Raw genomic sequence first — 19,295 nt, 5'->3', positions numbered from 1 at the left:
ATAATAGCTCTTTCCAGGTTGCGCTGGCTTTAAGATATCAAAATGGAAATAAATCTTTATGGGTCAAACTATGTAACGACCCGGCCGGTCATTTTGAGAGTTATAGCCATGTTCCCCCATTTACTGCTCCTTTTATGCTTTACAGTTATTATGTGACTTGCCAGGGTAGTTGGTTTGGGTCCGAAAAGGTTTCAGAATGAATTGAGACACTTAGTCTCAAGGTTGGAAGCTTAAGTTGAAAAGGTTGATCGGATGTTGACTTGTGTGTAAATAGCTCCGATTTGGAGTTTTGGTGGTTCCGTTAGCTTTGTTGGCTGATTTTTGACTTAGAAGTGTGTCCAAATTGTGATTTGGAATTTCGTAGTTGAATTAGGCTTGAAATGGTGAAAGTTAAAAATTTAGGAGTTTGATCGAGAGTAGACTTTGTGGTTACCGGGCTTGTATTGGGGTTCCAGGAACGGGAGTAATTTCATGGTGTCATTGTGACTTGTGTGCAAATTTTGAGGTCAATCGGACATGAATTAATAGGTTTCGGCATCGAATGTGGAAAAATTAAAAGTTTAAAGTTTATTAGGCTTGAATCGATGCGCGATTTGTAGTTTTAGCATTTTTTGATGTGATTTGAAGGCTCGACTAAGTTCGTATCATATTTTAGGATTTGTTGGTATATTTTATTGAGGTCCAGGGGACCTAGGGTGGGTTTCGGATGGTTAACGGATCAATCTTTGGACTTGAAAATGTGATGAAGTTTTCTAGTATCTGTATCTAGTTTCCTTGTACGTGATCGCGTGAGAAGGTCCGCGATCTCGTAGGCCAATTGGGGTAGCAGGGGAAATTTGTTCTATGCGATCACCAGCAGTGGCACGCGATCGCGTAAGGCATGAGAGTCTGGGCATCGCAAACGCGTGGTAAGGCCCACGTTTGCATAGAAGAAGTGAAGCAGTGGTTGTGTTCACACATTGTTCTTTGCGATCGCGTGAAGAAGGATGTGACTGCGTAGGTATGAGGAGGCAGTGGTCCATGATCGCAGGTGTGGAGATGTGTTCGTGTAGGCTTGAATTTTTGGGGTAGCAGAGTTGTGTTTCGCGATCGCGAAGAAGGGTCACCTAGGCAGACTTAAATATTTCAAAAATGATGGTTTGAGTTCATAACACAAATTTGATTTTCGGAGCTCGGTGAGAGACGATTCTTAGAGAGATTTTCTAGTGGGTAATTGAGGTAAGTGATTCTTACTTAGTTTTGATTAAATTCCATGTGTATGTCGTTGATTTCATCATTTAATTAGCAATTTGGGATGAAAAATTGGAAAAAATGGAGGAAAGTTCTTAGGCCGAATTTTGAGAATTTGATCGAGCTTTTAATATCGGATTTGAGTAATTTTAGTTTGGTTGGACTCGTGGTTGAATGGGTATTTAGATTTTGTGACTTTTACCCGATTTCGAGAAGTGGTCCCAGGGGCTAATTTTTTAGTTGACTTTTTTATTTTGATTAAGAACTTAGTATTTTCTTATGGACTTATTCCTTTAGCTCGTGTTGATTGTATAGAACTGATTGTGGCTAGATTCGAGGCATTATGAGGCCATTTCGTGAGGCGAGGGCTTGTTAGAGTAAAGATTTGCATAGCTTGAGGTAAGTAGCAGTTCTAAATTTGGTTCTAAGGGTATGAAATTCTGTATTATGTGTCATGTGATTGGTGTTGAGGTGACGCACATGCTAGGTGACGGGCGTGTCGGTGTGCACCGTAGGAATTGTGACTTGGTCAATTCCATGGAACTGTATAGTTAAAAAATTATTGTTATCCGTATATTTTCCTTGTGTTATAGAGATTGAGCTACAAATCATGTTAGAAAATGTTTAGGCTAGGTGTTGGTACTATAGGGACCCCTAGAGGTCATGTCATATGTTGAAATATCTGCTAAATTACCATTTTGTACTCAGTCACAGTTTTTACTTTCATATTATATCTCAGTCTCTATTGTTCTTTATGATACATTATATCATCGTTGTTTGGGTTGATTATCATGATTTTTGAGAGACCGAGAAACTGGAGAGATTGATGACTGAGTAAGGCCGAGGGACTGATTGTGAGGATATTTATGGGATCGAGTTGCACACCGCAACATGTTTTATTGATTAATGTCACGATTGATTGATTATAGATCTTGGGCTAAAGGAGCTCTTCCGGAGTCTGCACAGCCCCAGTGAGCACAGGTACCTACTAAGTGCGAGTGCAAATGCCGAGCGACTAGGAGGTACGAGTGACTGTGAGGAATGAGTGACTGTGAGGTTGGAGTAAACGGGGACTGAGGGACTATTACTCTGAGAGTATGCACTTGATTACAGAGGTGTTACTCATATTATTTAGCGGGTACAGACTATCATCTCCTGCTACCCGATTACTATCTTTAAGTTATTTACCTAAAGCGCTCTAATCAATTCTAACTCGTATCATATGCGTGCACTACCCGTCCCTTACCTATTGTCCTGGAGGTATTGGGACCTCTATTTTGGATGGTTTTAGACTCAACTTAGGTTGTTCAAAATTGTAAAACTAGGCGACATACAAAACAAGTTGGACTTTTCATACAATAGCAGATAAAGACTCAATTTAGCCTCCACACATTAGGCAGCAAATGCACGCAAACAGATTGGCATATCAACAATTTTAACAGTTAAGGTTGTTAGGTCCTATAGACATGATTTCTATGTGATTCTAAATTTTACTTATACTGGCAGTTTATGAGAAGAAATTTCTAGGTGACTATGTAATTGCCTACTGATCACAATTAAAAGCTTTTGAACCTATAGGCCTGTTTAGGTGACTTATTTAGCAGTTGACAGTGATCACAACAAAAATGCTCAAAATTATTTAGTTACTCTTATAGGCATGCTTTCTACTGGCCTTTAGCAAGACACTATGTAGAGTTCCAGCTTTAGTATTTATCACAGATGATAGTTACCCCTACAGGCATGAGTTCTACCTTTGGTGATTGAAACTAATATTAACTCCTAGAGATATGCATATTAACTTAGCGAGTGTGACAATTAATTAAAACCTATAGACATGATTTCTAAAGAAACAGTTTTGAGTATGCTGTAAGTTGAACTTGGTTATTGCATTTCTTATAGGCATGGTATCTAATCATGTGAAGCAAAGTAGGTAGGATATTCATACTTGAGCCAAAGTGAACCCTATAGGCGGGTTATCTAGCACGTAATAGCGAACAGAGTGAATATCTAGGCAAGTTTTCAAACATGTAATTAGCAGAACATTTCTTCGCGTAAAGTAAAACCTATAGGCAGGTTATCTAACAACAATAGCAGAAAGACCTATAGGCATGTTATCTACCCCTTTCATACAGAATGTCAAATAAGCCCATTTCCCAATTTTATTATTGCTCCCAATTATATTTACAAATAATTATTACAGACCAGAATTGAATGAATAATTTTACAAAGTATATAGACTATAGGAATCCTATAGTAGGCCCAGATACATTTGGATAGGCCAGGCCCTTCGATCCACAATATCTCCAAAAGCCAGTGTTCATAGTGACCAACAATGACTGATTCACCTTTGTTTCAAGGATAAGCATACCAAGCCCAATCTTCTAGTGTGTTAGAGTTCCCAAGGGTCTGATGAACCCTGGGCAGTGCTCACACTAGAGTAAAAAGATCAGAACCAATTCGAGGAAAACTATGGACCAAATCCTGGTGTGTCAAAGTTCACGAGGGTCTCATAAGAACTCTGAGCAGTGCTCACACCAGGAAGACCAAAGGATAGTACTTAGATTACTTTGTCTTTCATCCATCAAAGAATTAGGATTCAGAAGAGTGCAGGACAGGATTGGGAGGTACACTTAGGTATAGAATCACACATAAAACATAGACCAACACTTTGAACTGAGCAGACTTAACAAGTTGGAAAATTAACAAAGTCATAAACTGATAATGACCAACTCATGAGCATGCTTTCACAAATGATTGTGCAGAATTCAGATTAGGACAAATCATAGAAAAGGGGTTCATTGATCAATTAATGAGTCAAGATGCATATTAATTATCAGCTAGAACTAATAAAGAGGTTATAACACGGAGAATACAGAATCATGATACCAGATTTAACAACTAAAGTATGCATAGTGAACTAGTTTGAAAGGTATAGGAGCATTCTCAATATTAAAAGACAGTCTTGAGTTATATATGATTAAACAGGTTTTATCAATTAGTCTACTGGGTTAAACATGTCTAAAACACATAGAGCAATGAGTCTAATAACAGTAGCATACTGAACAAGTGACACAACAGAGAAGTTTCAACAACTTACTAGTTCAGATGAAACAGAAAGAAGTTTAGCAATGCAGCATCATCAACAACATCAATCAATAAAAGATTTCTGGCCTTGGTATATGATACTTGGCTTCTAGCTGGCCAAGTATCAAAGCATAATGATAACAGTATATAGTTCTAAGTCTGTCTGAAGGGGAAAAGGGGGAGGGGTTTAAATAGCACTAGACTAGAGCCTACAAATAAGTTAATAATCAATCAAGGAAAGAACCTAACAGCTAATTAAGGAAAGAAGACTCCGAACCTTATTTAAGGTAAGCCAGAAGTAACAAGTTCATAGACGCGTAAAACATATAATCAGAGATTTTAACACAGTAATTAAGGACTCAAGTAGATTTGGGAAATCAAAGACTCCTAAGTTTAGAGTAAGTGAAATTGGTCAACAATTAACGACAATAATAATAAAAATAGATAGACAGAATCACTAAAGGAAAAAATGAAATAAATAATCGAAAACCCTAATTTTTAGGGCAAGTAAAATTGACGGAAATAATCAAAGTCAAAGCTATAGTAAAGGTGCATAGCAACATTAAAGATTGAACCAGATTTGGTTCGATTTTGAAGAATCAAAAACCTTAATTTTTAAGGTAAAAAAGTAGTCAGAAATATCTATGAAAAATCATTATAAAGATGCACATAGATATATATACGGAAACATTAAAGAGAAATATTTAATAAAAATAGAAAAACTATAACAGATCTTGAAAGATCTGAACCCTAGCTTTAGGGTAAATGAAGAATCGAGAAAATCTCAGATATTCATACCATAAAGAGATGAAGAATGAACATAGATGGAAAGAAGTGAAGGTTCGAACCAGATTTGGTTCAAAGCAAGAGAGGTCTACTTGCCATGTTAGGCAAGTGATTATGTAATACCATAATCGGTTAACCAGTAATAGGAGACGACCAATAAGGTAAGGAGGTCGTCAATGGATTCCATCTCTGAGTTGGAAGTGAAGGGGGTGGGATTACGGCGCTAGGGTTTAATAAGAGGGGAAGAAGAGAGAGTTTGAGGGCGGCAAGGTTTAGGGAATGAGGTATTAGGGTTAGAGATGGTTAATTAAAAAGGGTTTAGGGAATGAGGTATTAGAGTTTGAAGGGTAAACGGGGGTCGTTGATCTTGAAAGATTCATATATGCTAGGTCCTTCTAGTAGTTATCCCGGTACTTGGGACCCCTTCAGTTCCCACCACCACCACCGGGGAGTTGCTTCGAATGAGGGGAGTTTGGGCATATGTGGAGATAGTGTCCTCATCGCTTGGGAGGCCCAGTACAGCAGAGAAGTCAGGTTGCAACTTCTGCACCAGTTACTTCACCACCCGCCTAGCCAGCTCGGGGTGGAGCTCAAGCAACTAGAGGCCGCCCTAGAGGGGGAGGCCGATCAGGTGGCGGTCAGGCTCGATTCTATGTTATTCCTGCCAGGCTAGATGTTGTTGCTTCGGATGTAGTAATTAGAGGTATTGTCTCAGTATGCCACAATGATGCTTCTGTATTATTTGACCCTAGTTCTATTTATTTGTATGTATCATCATATTTTGCTCATTATTTGGATATGCCCCGTGAATCCTTAGTTTCATCTATTCATGTATCTACACCGGAGTAGACTGTGTATATCGGTAATGTATATTAACTATTGGGGGATTTGAGACTAGAGTTGATCTCTTATTGCTTAGTATGCTTTATTTTGATGTGATCTTGGGTATGGATTAGTTGTCTCTATGTCATGCTATACTGGATTGTCATGCTAAGACCGTGACATTGGCGATGCCGGGGTTGCCAAGGATCGAGTTGCGGTTCTCTAGATTATGTTCCCAGTAGAGTGATTTCATATTTGAAGGCTCAATAGATGGTTGGGAAGGGGTGTCTCTCTTATTTGGCCTTTATAAGGGATATGGGTGCTAATACTCCTACCATGATTCTGTTCTGGTGGTGTGAGATTTTTTGAATGTGTTTTCTGCAGACCTACCGGGCATGCTGCCCGATAGGGATATCGACTTTGGTATTGACTTGGTGCGGGGCACTCAGCCCATTCTATTCCTCTGTATCGTATGGCATCAGCTGAGTTGAAGGAATTGAAAGAGTAGCTTTAGGAACTTCATGATAAGGGGTTTATTAGGCCTAGTGTGTTGCCTTGGGGTACACCAGTTTTGTTTGTGAAGAAGAAGGATGGTACTATGCGGATGTGCATCGACTATTGGTAGTTGAACAAAGTTACAACCAAGAATAAGTATCTTTTGCCGTGTATTGATGATCTCTTTGACCAGCTTCAGGGAGCGAGAGTGTTCTCTAACATTGATTTGATGTCTAAGTATCACTAGTTGAAGATTCGGGACTCAGATATTCTAAAGACAGCATTCAGGACCCATTATGGTCATTATGAGTTTCTTATGATGTCTTTTGGGCTGACCAACACCCGAGCAACATTCATGTATCTGATGAACAGTGTATTTCAGCCTTATCTCGACTCATTTGTCATAGTATTCATTGATGATATCCTGGTATACTCTCGTAGCCAAGAGGAGCATGCCCAGCATTTGAGGATTGTGTTGCAGCGGCTGAGGGAGGAGAATCTCTATGCCAAGTTCTCTAAGTGTGAGTTTTGGCTTAGTTTGGTGGCACTCTTGGGGCACGTGGTGTCCAGTGAGGGGATTAACATAGATCCGAAGAAAATAGAGGCGGTTCAGAGTTGGTCTGGACCATCCTCAGCTATAGAGATTCGAAGCTTTCTCGGCTTGGCTAGTTATTATTGTCGCTTCGTGAAGGGTTTCTCGTCTATTGCATTGCCCTTGACCAAATTGACCCAGAAGGGTGCTCCTTTCAGGTGGTCGTATGAGTGTGAGGAGAGCTTTCAGAAGCTCAAGACAGCCTTGACAACATCTCTAGTTCTAGTTCTACTTTCAGCTTCTGGTTCTCATACAGTGTATTATGATGTTTCTTGGATTGGTATTTGGTGTGTCTTGATGCAGGGGTAGAGTAATTTCTTATGCTTCATGTCAGTTGAAGCCCCATGAGAAGAACTACCATGTTCATGACTTAGAGTTGGCTGTCATTGTTCATGTATTGAAGATTTGGAGCCACTATCTCTATGGCGTGTCTTGTGAGGTATTCATAGATTATCGGAGTCTCCAGCACTTGTTCAAAAAAAAGGATCTAAATTTGAGGTAGCGAAGATGGTTTTAGCTAATAAAGGACTATGATATTACCATTCCAAATCATACCGGGAAGGCCAATGTGGTAGCTGATGCCTTGAGTAGAAAGGCGGTGAGTATGGGTAGCGTTGCATTCATTCCTGTTAGTGAGAAACTGCTTGCGGTTGATGTTCATGCATTGGCGAACCAGTTTGTGAGATTAGATGTTTCGGAGCCCAGTGGGGTTCTAGCTTATGTGCTCTTCTTTATATGATCGCATTAGAGAATGCCAGTATGATGATCCCTATTTGTTTGTCCTTAAAGACACGGTTCATCACGGTGATGCTAGAGATGTTACTATTGGGGATGATGGGGTGTTGAGAATGCAGGGTTAGATTTGTGTGCTTAATGTAGATGAGCTACGTGAGTTGATTCTTGAGGAGGTCCACAGCTCATGGTATTCCATCCATTCAGGTGTCGCGAAGATGTACCAGGACTTGAGACAGCATTATTGGTGGAGGATAATGAAGAAGGATATAGTGGCGTTCGTAACTCGGTACCTAAACTTTCAGCAAGTGAAGTATATAAGTATTAGAGACCGGATGGATTGCTTTAAATGCTTGAAATTTTGGAGTGGAAATGGGAGCATATCACCATGGATTTCGTAGTTGGACTCCCACAGACTTTGAAGAAGTTCGATGCCATTTGGGTGATTATGGATCAGCTGACCAAGTCCACGCACTTCATTCTAGTTGGGACTACTTATTCTTCAAAGCGGTTGGCTGAGATTTACATTCGCGAATTGTTCACCTTTATGGTGTGCCAGTGTCCATCATTTCAGATCAGGGCACGCAATTTACATTGCAGTTTTGGAGGGCCGTGTAGCGAGAGTTGGGCACCCAGGTTGAGCTGAGTATAACATTTCACCCTCAACGGATGGACAGTCCGAGCACAAGATATTAGAGGATATGCTACGCACTTGTATCATAAATTTGGGGGGTTCATCTAATTAGTTTATGCCGCTCGCGGAGTTTGCCTACAACAACCGCTACCAGTCGAGCATTGAGATGGCTTCGTATAAGGCTTTGTATTGGAGACAGTTTTGATCTCCGGTGGGTTGGTTCAGGACGCTTAGGATAAGGTTAAATTGATATAGGATCGGCTTCACACAGAGCAGTCTAGACAAAAGAGTTACACCGATAGGAAGGTTTATGAAGTTGCTTACATGGTTAGAGAGAAGGTATTGCTCAAGGTTTCAGTCATGAAAGGTTCTATGAGGTTCGGGAAGAAGGGAAATTTAAGCCCTCCGTATATTAGGTCGTTTGAGTTGCTTCAGAGGATTGGAGAAGTGGCTTACAAACTTGCCTTGCCACCTAGTTTGTCGATTGTTCATCCAGTGTTTCATGTATTGATGCTCCTGAAGTATGTCGAGGATCCATCTCATATTTTGGATTTCAGCACGGTTTAGTTAGATGGTGATTTGATTTATGTTGCGGAGACGCAGGTTCGAAGGTTGAGGTCAAAGGATATAGCTTTAGTGAAGGTGCAGTGGAGAGGTCAGCCAATTGAGGAGGCTACTTGGGAGATCAAGCAGGAGATGTGAAGCAGATATCCACACCTATTTGAGACTCGAGGTATGTTTCTAGACTTGTTCGAGGATGAACATTTATTTAAGAGGGGGAGGATGTAACGACCCGACCGGTCGTTTTGAGAGTTGTAGCCCTGTTCCCCCATTTACTGCTCATTTTATGCTTTACAGCTATTATGTGACTTACCGGGATAGTTGGCTTGAGTCCGGAGAGATTTCAGAATGAATTGAGACACTTAGTCTCAAGGTTGGAAGCTTAAGTTGAAAAGGTTGACCGAATGTTGACTTGTATGTAAATGGCACTTGATTGGAGTTTTGATGGTTCCGTTAGCTTCGTTGGGTGATTTTGGACTTAGGAGCGTGCCTGGATTGTGATTTGGAGTTTCGTAGTTGAATTAGGCTTGAAATGGCGAAAGTTGGAAATTTAGGAGTTTGACCGAAAGTGGACTTTGTGGTTATCGGGCTAGGGTTGGGGTTTTGGAAATTGGAGTAGGACCGTGGTGTCATTTTTGACTTCTGCGCAATATTTGAAGTCAATCGGATATGATTTCATAGGTTTCGGCATCAAATGTGGAAAAATTATAAGTTCAAAGTTCATTAGGCTTGAATCGATGTGCGATTTGTGATTTTAGCGATGTTTGCTGGGATTTGAAGGCTCGACTAAGTTTGTATCGTGTTTTAGGACTTATTGGTATGTTTTGTTGAGGTCCCGAGGACCTCGCGTGGGTTTTGGATGGTTAACGGATCATTTTTTGGACTTGGGAATGTGTTGAAGTTTTCTAGTGTTTGTATCTGGTTTCCTTGCACTCGATCGCATGAGAAGGTCCGTGATCGCGTAGGCCAATTGGGGAAGCAGGGAAAATTTGTTCTATGCGGCGACTGCTAGTAGTGGCACGCGATCACATAAGGCTAGAGGGTCTGGGCATCGTGAACGCTTGGTAAGGGCCGCGTTCGCGTAGAAGAAGTGAAGCAAACAGTTGAGTTCATGCATTGTTCTTTGCGATCGCATGAAGAAGGACATGATCGCATAGGTCTGAGGAGTCAGTTGTCACACCTCCTTTTTGCCCACCCGTGGGGGATATAAGGGAGTTTTTCCAATTAAAGTGACATTATTCGAAATGGAATTATTTTATTTAATTTTTTCAGAGTCGCCACTTAGAATAATTTATTTTTTGGTGTCCCAAGTCACCCGTTTATTTTTGAATCCCAAATTGAGGAAATTTTTTACTTTATTTAAAAGTCTGCAAACTAGAAATTCTAGATAAGGAATTCTGTTAACTCGGGAGAAGGTGTTAGGTATTTTCGGGTTCCGTGGTTCTAGCACGGTCGCTTAGCGATTTATACTTGGCTTAAATTGTCTAATTACTTATTTTAGAACCTATGTGCATTTACCTTTTTACCGCTTTTAATTACTCGAACATTCGTAATTATGGAACTATCTTGAAAACGAGTCATGCGTACGTGTACTCATTTGGTTTGGTGCGTCAAGAATCATGTCACACATACATGTCCTTAAATAATAACGCTTTATTAATATTAAGAAATTTTGGTTGAAGTTGTGCGAACGCATACCTCGATTTATTTTAAAAATCATAATTATGTCACGCGAACGTGTACACAATCATGATGATAAATTTAACCATATTCATAATTCTTCCGAAACTTTGAGATTATTGAGATGCCAAATTTATGAACAAGATATCATTAGGGAGCAAATAGGCTAGCTAACATGATCTATTACTTGGCCAGATTTCTTATGGTCCAAGGCCTACCTTATGGCCCATTCTTATTCCTTGCCAAGAAAGAAAAAACTCCAATTTTTCTATCTACCCGGTTAAAAGCATTTATTCAAGATCTCAAGACTGCATGCATCACAATCGAAACAAAAGCTAATTAAAATAATTAATTAAAAACTAAAACATGCTACTCAAACAACGTAGAATCAAAAATCAACCAACACGTGCACCAAGCTATTATAACACAAGAAAAATGAGAATAAAAATTGAGAAATGGACCTTTTATTGATGAACGATGCTGAAAATTGCAAGTCAATCGGGATAAACAAAGCAACAATCCTTGGACCGAAATACCAAAATTACAAACCGGAACCACGAATCGATACCGAAAAACCTTGAAGAATTTTTTTCAATATCATAGTTACGATTCATTTTAAAATAAAATAATCGTAACTGAGGAACTCAATAAAACACTTTTACAATTTGGTTCGTAAATGGACAAAGTATAAAACTTTAATGTTTTTCACCTTTCCCTAAAGGCTAAAATCAAGGAAGCTTGGACGCAACTCACTGCGTGCCTATTGATTCCCAGACACCTGACAATACAATTCCGAATTAGATCATTTTTCTTTACAAGATTACTCCATTGCCAATAACTGTGCTAAACCTCACCACCTGACAGTTCTGAGATTGCTCAAACTTCCCCTAATTTTATTGACAACTGCTTAGAAATACGAGGCTGAAGGAACGTTCCTCTCTGATACAGTTGTAATCACACCGCTTCCAGTGTGCCTTAGGGTGTAGGTGTAGGTCTTTGGGAATTGGCAGTCTGCCGTTTATTTTTGGGTCTAGCTCTAGGAATTGAAAACTTAGGGTAGGGTTTCTACAATTGGGTATTTTATATGGAGGTGGGAAGGGATGATGGCCATTGGATTAGAAGGAAATAAATGGCTAGGATTAAATCTGGCACTTAAGTGGGCTAATGGGTTGGAAAGAATGGGCTAAGGGTAATTGGGTTGGACCATGTCTTTTGGGTTTGAACTTAGGCCAAAAAGACCAAACAATACAATATATCTACAAAAATGTAAAAATTACTCTAAATTAAAATAAACTAATATAAAACTATATACTACGAGTGAAACTAATTTTTTGTATTTTCAAATGTTATAATACTATAAATATAAATATACTAATTGACTTTAACCTAAAGATTAAAAAATATTTTTTTGTAATTTTTTTATTTTTTGTGATAAAAAATAAAGTAAAAAAGTCAACACTATTTAGAATAGCGAGACTAAACTTAAATTAAATATTTACGCTAAAATTTGTAAAATCTCGGGGAAGGTCAAACATTACATGTCTACAGCAATGGTCTGCGATCGTATGTGTGGCGACGCATACGCGTAGGCTTGAATTTTTTGGACAGCTGGGTTGTGCTTTGCGATCGCCAAACAATTTCCGTGATTGCGAAGAAGGGTCACCTGGGAGGACTTAAATATTTCAAAAACGAGGGTTTGAGTTCATAACACAAATTTGATTTTAGGAGCTTGGTGGGAGGCGATTCTTGGAGAGCTTTTCAAGTGGGTGATTGGGGTAAATAATTCTTACTTGGTTTTGATTAAATTCCATGTTTATGTCTTTGATTTCATAATTTAATTAGTGATTTGAGGTATAAAATTGGTGAAAAATAGAGGAAAAATCTTAGGCCAAATTTTGAGGATTTGATCGAGGTTTTGGTATCGCATTTGAGTAATTTTGATATGGTTGGACTCGTGGTTGAATGGGTATTCGGATTTTGTGACTTTTACCCGATTCCGAGATGTGGGCCCAAGGGCCAATTTTGAGTTGACTTTTTTATTTTGATTAAGAACTTAGTATTTTCTTATGGACTTGATTCCTTTAGCTCGTGTTTATTATATCGAACTATTTGTGGCTAGATTCGAGGCATTATGAGGCTATTTTGTGAGGTGAGGGCTAGTCGGAGTAAGGATTTGCACATCTTTAGGTAAGTAAGAGTTCTAAATTTGGTTCTGAGGATATGAAACCCCGTATACGTGTCATGTGGTTGGTGTTGAGGTGACGCACATGCTAGGTGACGGGCGTGTGGGCGTGCATCGTAGGAATTGTAACTTGGTCAATTCCATGGAACTGTATAGTTAAAAAAATTTGTTATCCGTATATTTTCCATGTGTTACAGAGATTGAGCTGCAAATCATATAAGAAATAATGTTTAGGCTATGTGTTGGTACTGTAGGGACCCCTAGAGGTTGTGTCACATGTTGAAATATCTGCTAAATTGCCATTTTGTACTCAGTCACAGCTTTTACTTACATATTATATCTCAGTCTCTGTTGTTCTTTATTGATACATTATATCATTACTATTTGCGCTGATTATCATGATTTTTAAGAGATTGGAGAGATTGATGACTGAGTGAGGCCGAGGGCCTAATTGTGAGGATATTTATGGGATCGGGCTGTGCGCCGCAACATGTTTTATTGATTAATGTCATTATTGGTTAATTATAGCGCTTGGGATAAAGGAGCCTCTCCGGAGTCTGCACATCCCCAGTAAGCACAGATACCTACTGACTGCGAGTGCGAGTGCTGAGCGACTAGGAGGATTAAGTAACTGTGAGGAATGAGTGACTGTGACGTTCGAGTGAATGGGAGGACTGGGGGACTGTTATTATAAGAGTATGCACTTGATTTCATTACTGTTACACTTTAACCGGTATATATCACTGTCATGTAGTTTCTGGGAGATACTATATCATGTTTCAATTGAACTGAACATTAATTAATTGTTTTGGCTTTAACTGTCGAACTTTATAGCATGCCTATTTTCCTGTATTGTATTTTTCTAATTGAGTTGTAATCGTGCAGCCCGTCACTACTTTTAGCCCAATAGTTAGTCTTGTTACTTACTGAGTTGGTAGTACTCACACTACACCTTGCACTTCGTGTGCAGATCCAGGTGTTTCCTTACACTGTAGGTGTTGATTACCAGAGCAGCTTGACCGTTCAGAGATTTTGAGGTAGCAGCCCGGCGTTCGCAGACCTTGACTCTCCTTCCCTATCTTTCAGCTTTATGTATTTGTTTTAGTTTTTCATAGACAATATTTTCAGACTTGTGTTGTATAGACACGTATCTACTCAGTGACACCCTGGTTTTGGGAACTCCCATATTGAGGTTTGATTTTCTATCTAATTTATGAGAGCTTTAATTATTTAAAACTGTTTTAGCTCATCTTTATTTAAAGTGTTGGAAATGTTTTGAGGTGTCAGATTTCCTGGTACCACGTTAGGCGCCATCATGATAGGTTAAGTTTTGGGTTGTGACAAACTATTACGCAAAAAATAAGAAAATAATAATTACATTGGTCAAAATATGGAAAACAAAAGTGAGGGCTCCCACATTTGGAAAAATATATTGAGAGGTGCCAACACATGCATACTAGGCACCAACTGGCTAGTAGGAGACAGAAGATCTATCAACCTATGTGATAGCTTATATGAGTCCACCAAACTATAGAGCACCTGATCCTTTATGAGTTTCTATTGAGAATACTTATGAAGCAGTAAGTAAAATATACAAGGAATTTTTACGTGGAAAATCCCACACAAGGGGACAAAAACTACGACCTACACTTGTAGGCTTTCAACTTCACTAACTTGTAATCTCGCTATTACAAGCCACTTTGTAATAACTCTATTACAAAGACTTCAACTTAACTAACTTGTGATACTCTTACCATAAGCCACTTTGTGACTCTCTAGTTACAAAGACTTTAAACTTATGACTAAACCTAGTCACAACATAAACTCAGAAAGTTTACGAATTTTGGATTTCCTAAAACGTAGCTTCTAAGAAATCAAGATAGGAGTTACAATAAAGAAAAATAACAAGATTACAACTCAACTACGGATACACATAGACTCATTGTGAAATTTATCCTTTAGTGGAGTTGTCTTCTTGTTCTTGACACACCAGTTACTTCAATGCCGGATGAACACTTTTATGCTTGAGAGAATATCACTATATGTACAAGTGAATATTTTGTGCCTTGCACTAGGTTGTTATACATACAAAAGGCATCACAATGGTGATGTCAATTCTTGGTATACGCTTCTTCCTAATGAGAAGTGACTGTTGCACTGTCTGCTGCACTATCGCGTGTACAGTTGTAGACAATCACTTTATGCAGTTGTGTTCTAGCTGTATAGTTGACTTGTACTTCTATCAGAGAACCCTAAAAGACCAGGTCCCTGTTGTGTTCCTCTTTGTAATAGTTGCGGACAGTCACTTTCTCCTGTTACGTTCCAACTGTATAGTTGACTTGTACTTCTGTCGGAGAACCCTAAGGGACCAGGTCCCTGTTGTGTTCTTCCTTGTGGTTGTTCACTCATTTGCTGGAGATCAGACTGAATATTATTCATTTGAAATGTATACCAGGTGGGTCAGGTTCTCTATCTTATTCTTGACAATAAGTTTGTTAGATCATCAAAACATAAGAAACATAAGGCAAAGACATTGAAAACCCATCAATTTTCCCCTTTTTGATGATGACAAATTAGGCATTGATAGTATTTGTTTAGAGCAGAAATAACCAGATAAGGTACCAGAAACTACACAAGTTCCCCCTGATCTTTTGCTTTTGATTCCCCCTTAATCAGATCTTCTATATTTGCATCAAATTTCTACACAAGTTCCCCCTGACCCCCTGACATTTTCCCCCTTTTGGCATTATTAAAAAGATACACAAGCAAGCAATCAGCATAAAAAAGTCTAACACAGCCAACTCATGCCACATATGTGCACACAACATGAGAGAAAAGAGAAGCCATAGGAAAACAATATTGTATAGGAACAAAGAGGAGTTGTTTCATTAATATTAACAATGGACTGAGAAAAACAGGAGCAGTAATAGTAAAATCCAGCGTGCCATCACAAAAAGACAAACAAAAAGAAAACAACAGCCACAAAACATTAGAGCAAAAGATAGTTGGCCACTGAGAGGATCCTAGGGGGCACTAGGAGAGGGAGGCTTGGAAGAGGAGGCAGCAATGGTTTTGAGAAAAAGGTCCAGTCGGACATTTGTAGACAGTTGTTCTTCAAGCAGTTTTGCGCGAAAATTATCATTTTCCTTTGTCAAGCGGGAAACTTCTTCATTAACGGAATCCGGTCCTTTAACTGCTTGACTGAGCTGAGTTTCCAGTATGACATTTTCAGCCCTCAACCTTCTGATCTCTTCAAAAGCTGCATTTGGAGCATTGATCAGCTGAGAAATGGTTGAGATGCTTCCACCAACTTTTTCTACGTACTCACATTCTTCCAGAGTGATTTTAGAGAAGGTTTACTTGCATGTGCCCACTCTAGGATTACCCAAGGGGGCCTTGTAAAATTTGAACACTTGAGTAAGGAGAAAGCCATATGGTAGCCCATGATTCCCACCTTTAAAGTTTGCCACCTTTTGCATATGATCTATCATGATTGCTGGCAGATTGATTGGGACAAACTCATCAAGCGCCTCCATTAAGACCATATCTGATTTTGTAGCAATAGACCGCCTCTCAGAACGAGGTAAGAGCACCTTATTGACCAGTTCAAAAAGAAGTTGATACTCAGTAAGTAATACCTTCTTATGCACTTGTTCCCCCTGATGAAAAGCTTGCTCTTTCATGATAGCTCTCATAAAGTTGACACCACAAACACCTTTGACTAAGGACATTCCTTCACATGGAATTTTGAGAACCTTTACCAATGCTGAAGCATCGAGTACAATGTCTACTCCATTTACTAGCGCACAAATGTGATCTCCCTCAACAGTGAAGAGAGATGCGTAGAAATTTTGGACCGCATCTTCGTACACCAGAGGCATGCTCCCCTGAAACAAGTGCTCGCATTGCTGGTCCACTATCTCCAGAATTTGTCTCATAACGGCCATCTCTGAAATTGTTGGCTCAAATGTATGACCCCACAAGACTTTCTAAGTTCTTAATCTCTCCTGCCAAAGACCATTGTCACTGAGCATGGTCCTCAGAGAACCAGGTACCCTTACAGTTTCCCATTTTCATTTTCTAGATCCTTTAACAGACTTTCCTTTCCCACTTACTAGCCTTACAGTATCATCTTCAAACAAGGCTTGCTCAAGAGGACTCTTCTTAGACTTGTTACTGCCCTTTGCAGATGCACTATTCTGTTTCTCAATAGCTTCATCGGAAGCTTCATCCACAGAATTTTGAGCTTTTATAGATTATTTTACTAAGGAACCAAGTTCCTTTAGAGCATTTTTGTCAACCCCACCTACTGGAACGCTCTTTACAGTAACAAATTCTCCTTGATTCATCAACCTCTTTTTCCTTTTCTTGACACTCCTCCTACTTTTCTGCAATGTAGACTCGAAGCCCTCTTTCTGCTGCGACCTGATAGTGGGTGACTTGGAGGAGGATTCTAAAGACTTAGGATGATTAGGAGGTGCAGGAGTGGGTTTGCCTGGAAGAGAATCAGGTTCTTCAGCAGGTTTTTCTGGGAACGTCTCATGAGCCAAAGACTCGAGGAGTACTATGGTTCTTACATCGCTAGGAATGGAGTTTCTTCCCCCTGATACTGAGACAAGAGATATGCTCCTTCATTAATCAGACTTTCAGTAGCGATATCCATGATGTTATGCGCTGCTTCTTTTTCTGGTGACTCTGTGAGAGTCAATAAGTCCAAAATGGAGGAGTTCAAATACTGATCAAGATCATCCTCAGAGACCTCTGATACTTGAGAGGTAAAACCTCCTAAGTATTCTTTGATGAGATCAGAGGAATGACGAGACATAGGTTTTTCAATACATGGAAGGGAAATAGGGTTTGTAAAAAGAGGAAAAACTATAGTAAAAGAGGAGGAACCAGGTGTGGATACAGTAGTGTTGGAAGAAGTGGAATAGTGAATTTTTAGGGATGATTTTAAGGATGATAGGGAAGTAGGAGTGGTGTTAATGGTGGGAGAAGGAAGTGATCGTTCGATTGCCATTATAGGAGTATTTGGTAGGTAAGTAGAGTGAGAGAGAGAGAGATGAAGAGAGGATCACAGATATATAGAAGAGATGAAGGTTCATGACTTGCTGTGAGGGAGAAAGAAAGTTTTATTGGAGGAAGGGCTAATGATGATAAGAGAGAGAAACAAGTTCTGAATAATTCTAAAAACGGCAGTAGGTTTGTGGGAAAATGTTATCGCGCAGAGCGGATGAAGGGATTTGAAAGACAAGACATGAAATGCAGACTTTGAAAAGTCGGATGATGTGGCAATTGAGTTAATTTTGTTAACATTTTTTTAGAAGGCATGCAGATCAAGCACATTACTACTAACCTATGGTACAGGAACTTGATGCCCGAACATTTTTTTTTGAAAAGGATTTTAGCAGCTCTTCTTTCGCAGTTCATAACTATACTTTTAGCTTCTATGATCGTCATACGTGTTTACCTACAACAGTATCGATGTGAGTTAGGCTTGGCTAGAAAACACTTTAGCTAATTTTACTTGAAGGTGTTTTACATAGCCAACTAATGGAGAATCAGGTTCTCCATTAGATTTTAATAACCCAGCTTCACCTTGTTTCTTCCAAAATGTTCCCTACTCAAGGCTTTGGTGAAGATATCTGAAATTTTGTCTTCTGTGTTGCAGGACTTTCTACAGATCAACCCTTTCTCCACATTGACCCTCAGAAGTTAATGCTTCACCTCAATGTGCTTAGTCCTCTTGTTTTGAACTGGATAGAGAAGGTATACCATCAGAAAATACCCCAAAATCTTCTAGTTGCTGCTTAATTCATAGGGTTTGAGCACAGCAGGATGTTGCCGCTACATATTCTACTTCAGTTGTTCACGAAGACATTGAGTTTTGCTTCCTTGTGCCCCAAGAGATGAGACATGATCATGGCAAGTGAACTATTGCAGAAGTGCTTTTCTTGTCCACAAGATAACATGCATAGTTAACATCAGCATACCCAATAAGGTTAAAACTGTCACCTGAGGGGTAATACAGGACCAGGTCCTGTATTCCCTTAAGGTATCTCAAACTTCTTTTGGCAGCCTTCAAGTAGGATTCCTTGGGACTTGATTTTCGATTCTATTCTGGAGTGGAAATACAGAAGGGACTAGGGAATTTTTTTTAAAATTTTTGATTCTTGTCTAAATCCAGAATGAAGGGGAGTGATTATGTTATCAGGTAGATGGGAGCTTTTGTGTTTCCAGTTTGGGTCTAAGGTGTGATTGGTAGAGGAACTTGGTAGGATAATTGGATTTCCCTACACTCCTTGTTCTGTTACTTGTGGAGTGCCTTGCACTGTATCTCCACTCTTTCTTCAGCTTCAGTGGTAGTAATTAAAGTACCAGGTTCCTTGTGAGAAGTGGAAGAGGATGTTGCATTGTCTTTCACTTGTCTCCTTCATATTACTCATCATATCAGCCTTCCCATTTGAGACCTCAGATATTTTCCAGGGACCAGAGAT

This window comes from Nicotiana sylvestris, chromosome 11 (genome assembly GCF_000393655.2).
Source record: "Nicotiana sylvestris chromosome 11, ASM39365v2, whole genome shotgun sequence".
NCBI classification, from domain to species: Eukaryota; Viridiplantae; Streptophyta; class Magnoliopsida; order Solanales; family Solanaceae; genus Nicotiana; species Nicotiana sylvestris.
The sequence above is the reverse complement of the archived record's forward strand: the minus strand, read 5'-3'. Positions refer to the sequence as shown.